Source organism: Entelurus aequoreus, linkage group LG20 (assembly GCF_033978785.1).
Source record: "Entelurus aequoreus isolate RoL-2023_Sb linkage group LG20, RoL_Eaeq_v1.1, whole genome shotgun sequence".
Lineage (NCBI taxonomy): Eukaryota > Metazoa > Chordata > Actinopteri > Syngnathiformes > Syngnathidae > Entelurus > Entelurus aequoreus.
The window spans coordinates 30,457,043-30,469,542 of record NC_084750.1 but is presented as its reverse complement, the minus strand read 5'-3'; the positions used below and the strand labels follow the sequence as shown (position 1 = coordinate 30,469,542).

Genomic DNA, 12,500 nt, shown 5'->3' with positions numbered 1-12,500 from the left:
GGTCTAGTCGTATGATTCTCGCTTAGGGTGCGAGAGGTCCCGGGTTCAATTCCCGGACAAGCCCTTAATGGTGCTCTAAACCCTCACCTCAATTTTCCAAACTGCGCACACTCAAGGGACCAATGAATATTGTAGTGAATCACATTTTTTGTTAATAAAAGTGCAGTTACAGGTCGTCTCCACAGATAAAATATAAACTTTTTTGAGAATTTGGTGGAGTTTAACATAGGGCTTGTTGGTCTAGTGGTATGATTCTCGCTTTGGGTGCGAGAGGTCCCGGGTTCAAATTCTGGACAAGCCCTAAGCAGTGATTCTAAACTCTAAGCTTAACTTTCCAAATTGCACACCCTCAAGGGATCAATGAAAATGTATAAAATCAAATTCAGTGGGACCTCAATTTACAAACTCTAATTGTTTACGAAAGAACTTGTAACCTTTAGTTCTTTTTTTTTTGCATCAAAATAGCCATACCTTTAAATTAGTGGTAAAAGGCCAATATACAAACTTAGTTTTAGATTGTGTTCTTTGTTAAAATCTCACAATTCATGCGATTTTTTGCTGAAAACAGGCTTTTTGGGGCTTGTTGGTCTAGTCGTATGATTTTCGCTTAGGGTGTGAGAGGTCCCGGGTTCAATTCCCGGACAAGCCCTTAATGGTGCTTTGAACTCTCAGCTAAATTTCCCAAACTGCGCACACTCAAGGGATCAATGAAAATGTATAAAATAAAGTACAGTGGGACCTCAAATTACGAGCTCTAATTGATTACGAAAGACCTTGTAACTCTTAGTTATTTTTTTTGCATCAAAATAGCCATACCTTTAAATTAGTGGTAAAAGGCCAATATACAAACCTAGTTTTAGATTGTGTTCCTTGTTAAAATCTCATAATTCATGAGAATTTTTGTTGAAAGGTCATTTTTTGTGGCTTGTTGGTCTAGTTGTATGATTCTCGCTTTGGGTGCGAGAGGTCCCGGGTTCAGTTCCCGGACAAGCCCTTAATGGTGCTTTGAACTCTCAGCTAATTTTCCAAACTGCGCACACTCAAGGGATCAATGAAAATTGTTGTGAATCAAATTTTTTGTTAATAAAAGTGCAGTTACAGGTCTTCTCCACAGATAAAATATAAACTTTTTTGAGAATTTGGTCTAATTTAACATAGGGCTTGTTGGTCTAGTGGTATGATTCTCGCTTTGGGTGCGAGAGGTCCCGGGTTCAATTCCTGGACAAGCCCTAAGCAGTGATCCTTAACTCTAAGCTTAATTTTCCAAATTGCCCCCCCTCAAGGGATCATTGAAAATGTATAAAATCAAAAATAGTGGGACCTCAATTTACAAACTCTAATTGTTTACAAAAGTGCTTGTAACACTTAGTTCTTTTTTTTTTTGCATCAAAATAGCCATACCTTTAAATTAGTGGTAAAAGGTCAATATACAAACCTAGTTTTAGATTGTGTTCCCTGTTAAAATCTCACAATTCATGAGAATTGTTGTTGAAAACAGACTTTTTGGGGCTTGTTGGTCTAGTCGTATGATTCTCGCTTAGGGTGCGAGAGGTCCCGGGTTCAATTCCCGGACAAGCCCTTAATGGTGCTCTCAACTCTCACCTCAATTTTCCAAACTGCGCACACTCAAGGGACCAATGAATATTGTAGTGAATCACACTTTTTGTTAATAAAAGTGCAGTTACAGGTCGTCTCCACAGATAAAATATAAACTTTTTTGAAAATTTGGTGGAGTTTAACATAGGGCTTGTTAGTCTAGTGGTATGATTCTCGCTTTGGGTGCGAGAGGTCCCGGGTTCAAATTCTGGACAAGCCCTAAACTCTAAGCTTAACTTTCCAAATTGCACACCCTCAAGGGATCAATGAAAATGTATAAAATCAAATACAGTAAAACTTCAATTTACAAACTCTAATTGTTTACGAAAGAGCTTGTAACCCTTAGTTCTTTTTTTTGCATCAAAATAGCCATACCTTTAAATTAGTGGTAAAAGGCCAATATACAAACTTAGTTTTAGATTGTGTTCTTTGTTAAAATCTCACAATTCATGAGATTTTTTGCTGAAAACAGACTTTTTGGGGCTTGTTGGTCTAGTCGTATGATTTTCGCTTAGGGTGTGAGAGGTCCCGGGTTCAATTCCCGGACAAGCCCTTAATGGTGCTTTGAACTCTCAGCTAAATTTCCCAAACTGCGCACACTCAAGGGATCAATGAAAATGTATAAAATAAAGTACAGTGGGACCTCAAATTACGAGCTCTAATTGATTACGAAAGACCTTGTAACCCTTAGTTATTTTTTTTGCATCAAAATAGCCATACCTTTAAATTAGTGGTAAAAGGCCAATATACAAACCTAGTTTTAGATTGTGTTCCTTGTTAAAATCTCACAATTCAGGAGAATTTTTGTTGAAAACAGACTTTTAGGGGCTTGTTGGTCTCGTCATATGATATTTGCTTAGGGTGCGAGAGGTCCCGGGTTCAACGCCTGGACAAGCCTTAACAGTGCTCTTGAACTCTCAGCTCAATTTTCCAAACTGCGCACACTCAAGGGATCAATGAAAATGTATAAAATCAAATACAGTAAAACTTCAATTTACAAACTCTAATTGTTTACGAAAGAGCTTGTAACCCTTAGTTCTTTTTTTTGCATCAAAATAGCCATACCTTTAAATTAGTGGTAAAAGGCCAATATACAAACTTAGTTTTAGATTGTGTTCTTTGTTAAAATCTCACAATTCATGAGATTTTTTGCTGAAAACAGACTTTTTGGGGCTTGTTGGTCTAGTCGTATGATTTTCGCTTAGGGTGTGAGAGGTCCCGGGTTCAATTCCCGGACAAGCCCTTAATGGTGCTTTGAACTCTCAGCTAATTTTTCCAAACTGCGCACACTCAAGGGATCAATGAAAATGTATAAAATAAAGTACAGTGGGACCTCAAATTACGAGCTCTAATTGATTACGAAAGACCTTGTAACCCTTAGTTATTTTTTTTGCATCAAAATAGCCATACCTTTAAATTAGTGGTAAAAGGCCAATATACAAACCTAGTTTTAGATTGTGTTCCTTGTTAAAATCTCATAATTCATGAGAATTTTTGTTCAGAGGTCATTTTTTGTGGCTTGTTGGTCTAGTTGTATGATTCTCGCTTTGGGTGCGAGAGGTCCCGGGTTCAATTCCCGGACAAGCCCTTAATGGTGCTTTGAACTCTCAGCTAATTTTTCCAAACTGCGCACACTCAAGGGATCAATGAAAATTGTTGTGAATCAAATTTTTTGTTAATAAAAGTGCAGTTACAGGTCGTCTCCACAGATAAAATATAAACTTTTTTGAGAATTTGGTATAATTTAACATAGGGCTTGTTGGTCTAGTGGTATGATTCTCGCTTTGGGTGCGAGAGGTCCCGGGTTCAATTCCTGGACAAGCCCTAAGCAGTGATCCTTAACTCTAAGCTTAATTTTCCAAATTGCCCCCCCTCAAGGGATCATTGAAAATGTATAAAATCAAAAATAGTGGGACCTCAATTTACAAACTCTAATTGTTTACAAAAGTGCTTGTAACACTTAGTTCTTTTTTTTTTTTGCATCAAAATAGCCATACCTTTAAATTAGTGGTAAAAGGTCAATATACAAACCTAGTTTTAGATTGTGTTCCCTGTTAAAATCTCACAATTCATGAGAATTGTTGTTGAAAACAGACTTTTTGGGGCTTGTTGGTCTAGTCGTATGATTCTCGCTTAGGGTGCGAGAGGTCCCGGGTTCAATTCCCGGACAAGCCCTTAATGGTGCTCTCAACTCTCACCTCAATTTTCCAAACTGCGCACACTCAAGGGACCAATGAATATTGTAGTGAATCACATTTTTTGTTAATAAAAGTGCAGTTACAGGTCGTCTCCACAGATAAAATATAAACTTTTTTGAGAATTTGGTGGAGTTTAACATAGGGCTTGTTGGTCTAGTGGTATGATTCTCGCTTTGGGTGCGAGAGGTCCCGGGTTCAAATTCTGGACAAGCCCTAAGCAGTGATTCTAAACTCTAAGCTTAACTTTCCAAATTGCACACCCTCAAGGGATCAATGAAAATGTATAAAATCAAATTCAGTGGGACCTCAATTTACAAACTCTAATTGTTTACGAAAGAACTTGTAACCTTTAGTTCTTTTTTTTTTGCATCAAAATAGCCATACCTTTAAATTAGTGGTAAAAGGCCAATATACAAACTTAGTTTTAGATTGTGTTCTTTGTTAAAATCTCACAATTCATGCGATTTTTTGCTGAAAACAGGCTTTTTGGGGCTTGTTGGTCTAGTCGTATGATTTTCGCTTAGGGTGTGAGAGGTCCCGGGTTCAATTCCCGGACAAGCCCTTAATGGTGCTTTGAACTCTCAGCTAAATTTCCCAAACTGCGCACACTCAAGGGATCAATGAAAATGTATAAAATAAAGTACAGTGGGACCTCAAATTACGAGCTCTAATTGATTACGAAAGACCTTGTAACTCTTAGTTATTTTTTTTGCATCAAAATAGCCAATACCTTTAAATTAGTGGTAAAAGGCCAATATACAAACCTAGTTTTAGATTGTGTTCCTTGTTAAAATCTCATAATTCATGAGAATTTTTGTTGAAAGGTCATTTTTTGTGGCTTGTTGGTCTAGTTGTATGATTCTCGCTTTGGGTGCGAGAGGTCCCGGGTTCAGTTCCCGGACAAGCCCTTAATGGTGCTTTGAACTCTCAGCTAATTTTCCAAACTGCGCACACTCAAGGGATCAATGAAAATTGTTGTGAATCAAATTTTTTGTTAATAAAAGTGCAGTTACAGGTCTTCTCCACAGATAAAATATAAACTTTTTTGAGAATTTGGTCTAATTTAACATAGGGCTTGTTGGTCTAGTGGTATGATTCTCGCTTTGGGTGCGAGAGGTCCCGGGTTCAATTCCTGGACAAGCCCTAAGCAGTGATCCTTAACTCTAAGCTTAATTTTCCAAATTGCCCCCCCTCAAGGGATCATTGAAAATGTATAAAATCAAAAATAGTGGGACCTCAATTTACAAACTCTAATTGTTTACAAAAGTGCTTGTAACACTTAGTTCTTTTTTTTTTTTGCATCAAAATAGCCATACCTTTAAATTAGTGGTAAAAGGTCAATATACAAACCTAGTTTTAGATTGTGTTCCCTGTTAAAATCTCACAATTCATGAGAATTGTTGTTGAAAACAGACTTTTTGGGGCTTGTTGGTCTAGTCGTATGATTCTCGCTTAGGGTGCGAGAGGTCCCGGGTTCAATTCCCGGACAAGCCCTTAATGGTGCTCTCAACTCTCACCTCAATTTTCCAAACTGCGCACACTCAAGGGACCAATGAATATTGTAGTGAATCACACTTTTTGTTAATAAAAGTGCAGTTACAGGTCGTCTCCACAGATAAAATATAAACTTTTTTGAAAATTTGGTGGAGTTTAACATAGGGCTTGTTGGTCTAGTGGTATGATTCTCGCTTTGGGTGCGAGAGGTCCCGGGTTCAAATTCTGGACAAGCCCTAAACTCTAAGCTTAACTTTCCAAATTGCACACCCTCAAGGGATCAATGAAAATGTATAAAATCAAATTCAGTGGGACCTCAATTTACAAACTCTAATTGTTTACGAAAGAACTTGTAACCTTTAGTTCTTTTTTTTTTGCATCAAAATAGCCATACCTTTAAATTAATGGTAAAAGGCCAATATACAAACTTAGTTTTAGATTGTGTTCCTTGTTAAAATCTCACAATTCAGGAGAATTTTTGTTGAAAACAGACTTTTAGGGGCCTGTTGGTCTCGTCATAGGATTTTCGCTTAGGGTGCGAGAGGTCCCGGGTTCAACGCCTGGACAAGCCTTAACAGTGCTCTTGAACTCTCAGCTCAATTTTCCAAACTGCGCACACTCAAGGGATCAATGAAAATGTATAAAATCAAATACAGTAAAACTTCAATTTACAAACTCTAATTGTTTACGAAAGAGCTTGTAACCCTTAGTTCTTTTTTTTGCATCAAAATAGCCATACCTTTAAATTAGTGGTAAAAGGCCAATATACAAACTTAGTTTTAGATTGTGTTCTTTGTTAAAATCTCACAATTCATGAGATTTTTTGCTGAAAACAGGCTTTTTGGGGCTTGTTGGTCTAGTCGTATGATTTTCGCTTAGGGTGTGAGAGGTCCCGGGTTCAATTCCCGGACAAGCCCTTAATGGTGCTTTGAACTCTCAGCTAAATTTCCCAAACTGCGCACACTCAAGGGATCAATGAAAATGTATAAAATAAAGTACAGTGGGACCTCAAATTACGAGCTCTAATTGATTACGAAAGACCTTGTAACCCTTAGTTATTTTTTTTGCATCAAAATAGCCATACCTTTAAATTAGTGGTAAAAGGCCAATATACAAACCTAGTTTTAGATTGTGTTCCTTGTTAAAATCTCACAATTCAGGAGAATTTTTGTTGAAAACAGACTTTTAGGGGCTTGTTGGTCTCGTCATATGATATTTGCTTAGGGTGCGAGAGGTCCCGGGTTCAACGCCTGGACAAGCCTTAACAGTGCTCTTGAACTCTCAGCTCAATTTTCCAAACTGCGCACACTCAAGGGATCAATGAAAATGTATAAAATCAAATACAGTAAAACTTCAATTTACAAACTCTAATTGTTTACGAAAGAGCTTGTAACCCTTAGTTCTTTTTTTTGCATCAAAATAGCCATACCTTTAAATTAGTGGTAAAAGGCCAATATACAAACTTAGTTTTAGATTGTGTTCTTTGTTAAAATCTCACAATTCATGAGATTTTTTGCTGAAAACAGACTTTTTGGGGCTTGTTGGTCTAGTCGTATGATTTTCGCTTAGGGTGTGAGAGGTCCCGGGTTCAATTCCCGGACAAGCCCTTAATCAATCAATCAATCAATCAATGTTTATTTATATAGCCCTAAATCACAAGTGTCTCAAAGGGCTGTACAAGCCACAACGACATCCTCGGTACAGAGCCCACATACGGGCAAGGAAAAACTCACCCCAGTGGGACGTCGGTGAATGACTATGAGAAACCTTGGAGAGGACCGCATATGTGGGTAACCCCCCCCCCTCTAGGGGAGACCGAAAGCAACGGATGTCGAGTGGGTCTGACATAACATTGTGAAAGTCCAGTCCACAGTGGATCCAACACATCAGCGGGAGTCCAGTCCACAGCGGGGCCAACAGGAAACCATCCCGAGCGGAGACGGGTCAGCAGCGCAGAGATGTCCCCAACCGATGCACAGGCTAGTGGTCCACCCGGGGTCCCGGCTCTGGACAGCCAGCACTTCATCCATGGCCACCGGACCTATGCAACTCCCCCTCGCAAGGGACAGGGGAGAAGAGGAGAGAAGAAAAGAAACGGCAGATCAACTGGTCTAAAAAAGGGGGGGTCTATTTAAAGGCTAGATTATACAAATGAGTTTTAAGATGGGACTTAAATGCTTCTACTGAGGTAGCATCTCTAACTGTTACCGGGAGGGCATTCCAGAGTACTGGAGCCCGAATAGAAAACGCTCTATAGCCCGCAGACTTTTTTTTTTTGGCTCTGGGAATCACTAATAAGCCGGAGTTCTTTGAACGCAGATTTCTTGTCGGGACATATGGTACAATACAATCGGCGAGATAGGCTGGAGCTAAACCGTGTAATATTTTATACGTAAGTAGTAAAACCTTAAAGTCGCATCTTAAGTGCACAGGAAGCCAGTGCAAGTGAGCCAGTATAGGCGTAATATGATCAAACTTTCTTGTTTTTGTCAAAAGCCTTGCAGCCGCATTTTGTACCAACTGTAATCTTTTAATGCTAGACATAGGGAGGCCCGAAAATAATACGTTACAGTAATCGAGACGAGACGTAACGAACGCATGAATAATGATCTCAGCGTCGCTAGTGGACAAGATGGAACGAATTTTAGCGATATTACGGAGATGAAAGAAGGCCGTTTTAGTAACACTCTTAATGTGTGACTCAAACGAGAGAGTTGGGTCGAAGATAATACCCAGATTCTTTACCGAGTCTCCTTGTTTAATTGTTTGGTTGTCAAATGTTAAGGTGGTATTATTAAATAGATGTTGGTGTCTAGCAGGACCGATAATCAGCATTTCCGTTTTCTTAGCGTTGAGTTGCAAAAAGTTAGCGGACATCCATTGTTTAATTTCATTAAGACACGCCTCCAGCTGACTACAGTCCGGCGTGTTGGTCAGCTTTAGGGGCATGTAGAGTTGAGTGTCATCAGCATAACAGTGAAAGCTAACACCGTACTTGCGTATGATGTCACCCAGCGGCAGCATGTAAATACTAAAGAGTGCAGGGCCAAGAACCGAACCCTGGGGAACTCCGCACGTTACCTTGACATAGTCCGAGGTCACATTGTTATGGGAGACGCACTGCATCCTGTCAGTAAGATAAGAGTTAAACCAAGACAAGGCTAAGTCTGACATACCAATACGTGTTTTGATACGCTCTAATAAAATATTATGATCGACGGTATCGAAAGCGGCGCTAAGATCAAGAAGCAGCAACATAGATGACGCATCAGAATCCATCGTTAGCAATAGATCATTAGTCATTTTTGCGAGGGCTGTCTCCGTAGAGTGATTTGCCCTGAAACCGGATTGAAAAGGTTCACAGAGATTGTTAGACGCTAAGTGTTCATTTAGCTGCTGTGCAACAATTTTTTCGAGAATTTTGGAAATAAACGGAAGGTGGGAGACCGGTCGGTAGTTTACCATGAGGTCAGGATCGAGGTTAGGTCTTTTGAGCAGAGGATGAATAACCGCTTTTTTGAATGCTAGGGGAACAGTGCCGGAGGAAAGTGATAAGTTTATAATATTTAACACTGATGGACCTAATAATACAAACAGTTCCTTGATAAGTTTCCCAGGAAGTGGGTCAAGTAAACATGTTGTTTGTTTTATCCCACTTACACGCTGTAATAATTCCTCTAATGTTATTTCATCAAAAATAGAGAGACTATTTTGGAGGGCAGTGTCCGTCGTATATACAGTCGTATTTGTGTTAATAGAACCCAGTTGTAGCTGGGATGCGTTGTCTTTAATCTCCTTTCTAATGAGTTCAATTTTCTTATTAAAGAAATTCATAAAATCATCTGCCGAGTGGGTGGAGCTACTGGGAGGAGTCCCTTGTTGGGTTAGCGATGCTACTGTACTAAACAGAAATTTAGGATCGTTTTTGTTGAGGCGGATGAGATTTGAGTAGTATTTAGCTTTAGCTAAGGTAAGCATGCGTTTATAAGTTATTAAACTATCACTCCATGCTTGATGGAAAACCTCAAGTTTAGTCGCGCGCCATTTGCGTTCCAGTTTTCTACATGATAATTTATGAGCTCTAATTTCTTCTGTAAACCATGGGGTGCGCCTTTTAGGGGCCCTTTTTTGCTTTAGCGGTGCTATACTATCAATAATTTCGCGCAAGGCATCGTCAAAGTTGTTAGTGAGTTTATCAATAGAGCCGACATAATTTGGGAATGGTGCTATTACCGAAGGCAGTAGGTCAGCAAGAGTCATCGTTGTGGCAGCATTAATGTTGCGGCCGCTATAGCAGTTATTATTATTATTAGCTTGTTGACAAAGAGTCAAAACTTCAAATTTTATAAGGTAATGATCGGATAATGGTGCTTTGAACTCTCAGCTAATTTTTCCAAACTGCGCACACTCAAGGGATCAATGAAAATGTATAAAATAAAGTACAGTGGGACCTCAAATTACGAGCTCTAATTGATTACGAAAGACCTTGTAACCCTTAGTTATTTTTTTGCATCAAAATAGCCATACCTTTAAATTAGTGGTAAAAGGCCAATATACAAACCTAGTTTTAGATTGTGTTCCTTGTTAAAATCTCATAATTCATGAGAATTTTTGTTCAGAGGTCGTTTTTTGTGGCTTGTTGGTCTAGTTGTATGATTCTCGCTTTGGGTGCGAGAGGTCCCGGGTTCAATTCCTGGACAAGCCCTAAGCAGTGATCCTTAACTCTAAGCTTAATTTTCCAAATTGCCCCCCCTCAAGGGATCATTGAAAATGTATAAAATCAAAAATAGTGGGACCTCAATTTACAAACTCTAATTGTTTACAAAAGTGCTTGTAACACTTAGTTCTTTTTTTTTTTGCATCAAAATAGCCATACCTTTAAATTAGTGGTAAAAGGTCAATATACAAACCTAGTTTTAGATTGTGTTCCCTGTTAAAATCTCACAATTCATGAGAATTGTTGTTGAAAACAGACTTTTTGGGGCTTGTTGGTCTAGTCGTATGATTCTCGCTTAGGGTGCGAGAGGTCCCGGGTTCAATTCCTGGACAAGCCCTTAATGGTGCTCTCAACTCTCAGCTCAATTTTCCAAACTGCGCACACTCAAGGGATCAATGAAAATGTATAAAATCAAATACAGTAAAACTTCAATTTACAAACTCTAATTGTTTACGAAAGAGCTTGTAACCCTTAGTTCTTTTTTTTGCATCAAAATAGCCATACCTTTAAATTAGTGGTAAAAAGCCAATATACAAACTTAGTTTTAGATTGTGTTCTTTGTTAAAATCTCACAATTCATGAGATTTTTTGCTGAAAACAGACTTTTTGGGGCTTGTTGGTCTAGTCGTATGATTTTCGCTTAGGGTGTGAGAGGTCCCGGGTTCAATTCCCGGACAAGCCCTTAATGGTGCTTTGAACTCTCAGCTAATTTTTCCAAACTGCGCACACTCAAGGGATCAATGAAAATTGTTGTGAATCAAATTTTTTGTTAATAAAAGTGCAGTTACAGGTCGTCTCCACAGATAAAATATAAACTTTTTTGAGAATTTGGTCTAATTTAACATAGGGCTTGTTGGTCTAGTGGTATGATTCTCGCTTTGGGTGCGAGAGGTCCCGGGTTCAATTCCTGGACAAGCCCTAAGCAGTGATCCTTAACTCTAAGCTTAATTTTCCAAATTGCCCCCCCTCAAGGGATCATTGAAAATGTATAAAATCAAAAATAGTGGGACCTCAATTTACAAACTCTAATTGTTTACAAAAGTGCTTGTAACACTTAGTTCTTTTTTTTTTTTGCATCAAAATAGCCATACCTTTAAATTAGTGGTAAAAGGTCAATATACAAACCTAGTTTTAGATTGTGTTCCCTGTTAAAATCTCACAATTCATGAGAATTGTTGTTGAAAACAGACTTTTTGGGGCTTGTTGGTCTAGTCGTATGATTCTCGCTTAGGGTGCGAGAGGTCCCGGGTTCAATTCCCGGACAAGCCCTTAATGGTGCTCTCAACTCTCACCTCAATTTTCCAAACTGCGCACACTCAAGGGACCAATGAATATTGTAGTGAATCACATTTTTTGTTAATAAAAGTGCAGTTACAGGTCGTCTCCACAGATAAAATATAAACTTTTTTGAGAATTTGGTGGAGTTTAACATAGGGCTTGTTGGTCTAGTGGTATGATTCTCGCTTTGGGTGCGAGAGGTCCCGGGTTCAAATTCTGGACAAGCCCTAAGCAGTGATTCTAAACTCTAAGCTTTACTTTCCAAATTGCACACCCTCAAGGGATCAATGAAAATGTATAAAATCAAATTCAGTGGGACCTCAATTTACAAACTCTAATTGTTTACGAAAGAACTTGTAACCTTTAGTTCTTTTTTTTTTGCATCAAAATAGCCATACCTTTAAATTAGTGGTAAAAGGCCAATATACAAACTTAGTTTTAGATTGTGTTCCTTGTTAAAATCTCACAATTCAGGAGAATTTTTGTTGAAAACAGACTTTTAGGGGCTTGTTGGTCTCGTCATATGATTTTCGCTTAGGGTGCGAGAGGTCCCGGGTTCAACGCCTGGACAAGCCTTAACAGTGCTCTTGAACTCTCAGCTCAATTTTCCAAACTGCGCACACTCAAGGGATCAATGAAAATGTATAAAATCAAATACAGTAAAACTTCAATTTACAAACTCTAATTGTTTACGAAAGAGCTTGTAACCCTTAGTTCTTTTTTTTGCATCAAAATAGCCATACCTTTAAATTAGTGGTAAAAGGCCAATATACAAACTTAGTTTTAGATTGTGTTCTTTGTTAAAATCTCACAATTCATGCGATTTTTTGCTGAAAACAGGCTTTTTGGGGCTTGTTGGTCTAGTCGTATGATTTTCGCTTAGGGTGTGAGAGGTCCCGGGTTCAATTCCCGGACAAGCCCTTAATGGTGCTTTGAACTCTCAGCTAAATTTCCCAAACTGCGCACACTCAAGGGATCAATGAAAATGTATAAAATAAAGTACAGTGGGACCTCAAATTACGAGCTCTAATTGATTACGAAAGACCTTGTAACTCTTAGTTATTTTTTTTGCATCAAAATAGCCATACCTTTAAATTAGTGGTAAAAGGCCAATATACAAACCTAGTTTTAGATTGTGTTCCTTGTTAAAATCTCATAATTCATGAGAATTTTTGTTGAAAGGTCATTTTTTGTGGCTTGTTGGTCTAGTTGTATGA

The 12,500-nt window shown here is 38.6% G+C and overlaps 17 non-coding genes across 17 annotated transcripts in view; all 17 read left to right on the top strand.

Moving 5' to 3' along the window:
- trnap-agg (transfer RNA proline (anticodon AGG)) overlaps positions 1-64 on the top strand; it is a 72-nt gene extending 8 nt beyond the window's left edge. The window contains exon 1 of the tRNA in view: positions 1-64. This exon is cut by the window's left edge and continues 8 nt beyond it. This is a non-coding gene — a tRNA (tRNA-Pro).
- A 165-nt stretch (positions 65-229) lies between these two features.
- trnap-ugg (transfer RNA proline (anticodon UGG)) lies at positions 230-301 on the top strand. Its single transcript has one exon. It is a non-coding gene; the product is annotated as a tRNA-Pro (tRNA).
- Positions 302-1,158: 857 nt separating this feature from the next.
- Positions 1,159-1,230, top strand: trnap-ugg (transfer RNA proline (anticodon UGG)). The gene has a single exon. It is a non-coding gene; the product is annotated as a tRNA-Pro (tRNA).
- Positions 1,231-1,507: 277 nt separating this feature from the next.
- On the top strand, positions 1,508-1,579 carry trnap-agg (transfer RNA proline (anticodon AGG)). Its single transcript has one exon. It is a non-coding gene; the product is annotated as a tRNA-Pro (tRNA).
- Positions 1,580-1,744: 165 nt separating this feature from the next.
- trnap-ugg (transfer RNA proline (anticodon UGG)) lies at positions 1,745-1,816 on the top strand. Its single transcript has one exon. It is a non-coding gene; the product is annotated as a tRNA-Pro (tRNA).
- A 1,296-nt stretch (positions 1,817-3,112) lies between these two features.
- On the top strand, positions 3,113-3,184 carry trnap-ugg (transfer RNA proline (anticodon UGG)). Its single transcript has one exon. It is a non-coding gene; the product is annotated as a tRNA-Pro (tRNA).
- A 165-nt stretch (positions 3,185-3,349) lies between these two features.
- On the top strand, positions 3,350-3,421 carry trnap-ugg (transfer RNA proline (anticodon UGG)). The gene has a single exon. It is a non-coding gene; the product is annotated as a tRNA-Pro (tRNA).
- A 278-nt stretch (positions 3,422-3,699) lies between these two features.
- trnap-agg (transfer RNA proline (anticodon AGG)) lies at positions 3,700-3,771 on the top strand. The gene has a single exon. It is a non-coding gene; the product is annotated as a tRNA-Pro (tRNA).
- Positions 3,772-3,936: 165 nt separating this feature from the next.
- Positions 3,937-4,008, top strand: trnap-ugg (transfer RNA proline (anticodon UGG)). The gene has a single exon. It is a non-coding gene; the product is annotated as a tRNA-Pro (tRNA).
- Positions 4,009-4,866: 858 nt separating this feature from the next.
- On the top strand, positions 4,867-4,938 carry trnap-ugg (transfer RNA proline (anticodon UGG)). Its single transcript has one exon. It is a non-coding gene; the product is annotated as a tRNA-Pro (tRNA).
- A 278-nt stretch (positions 4,939-5,216) lies between these two features.
- trnap-agg (transfer RNA proline (anticodon AGG)) lies at positions 5,217-5,288 on the top strand. Its single transcript has one exon. It is a non-coding gene; the product is annotated as a tRNA-Pro (tRNA).
- Positions 5,289-5,453: 165 nt separating this feature from the next.
- trnap-ugg (transfer RNA proline (anticodon UGG)) lies at positions 5,454-5,525 on the top strand. The gene has a single exon. It is a non-coding gene; the product is annotated as a tRNA-Pro (tRNA).
- Positions 5,526-9,921: 4,396 nt separating this feature from the next.
- Positions 9,922-9,993, top strand: trnap-ugg (transfer RNA proline (anticodon UGG)). Its single transcript has one exon. It is a non-coding gene; the product is annotated as a tRNA-Pro (tRNA).
- Positions 9,994-10,852: 859 nt separating this feature from the next.
- On the top strand, positions 10,853-10,924 carry trnap-ugg (transfer RNA proline (anticodon UGG)). The gene has a single exon. It is a non-coding gene; the product is annotated as a tRNA-Pro (tRNA).
- A 278-nt stretch (positions 10,925-11,202) lies between these two features.
- On the top strand, positions 11,203-11,274 carry trnap-agg (transfer RNA proline (anticodon AGG)). The gene has a single exon. It is a non-coding gene; the product is annotated as a tRNA-Pro (tRNA).
- A 165-nt stretch (positions 11,275-11,439) lies between these two features.
- On the top strand, positions 11,440-11,511 carry trnap-ugg (transfer RNA proline (anticodon UGG)). Its single transcript has one exon. It is a non-coding gene; the product is annotated as a tRNA-Pro (tRNA).
- A 966-nt stretch (positions 11,512-12,477) lies between these two features.
- trnap-ugg (transfer RNA proline (anticodon UGG)) overlaps positions 12,478-12,500 on the top strand; it is a 72-nt gene continuing 49 nt past the window's right edge. The window contains exon 1 of the tRNA in view: positions 12,478-12,500. This exon is cut by the window's right edge and continues 49 nt beyond it. This is a non-coding gene — a tRNA (tRNA-Pro).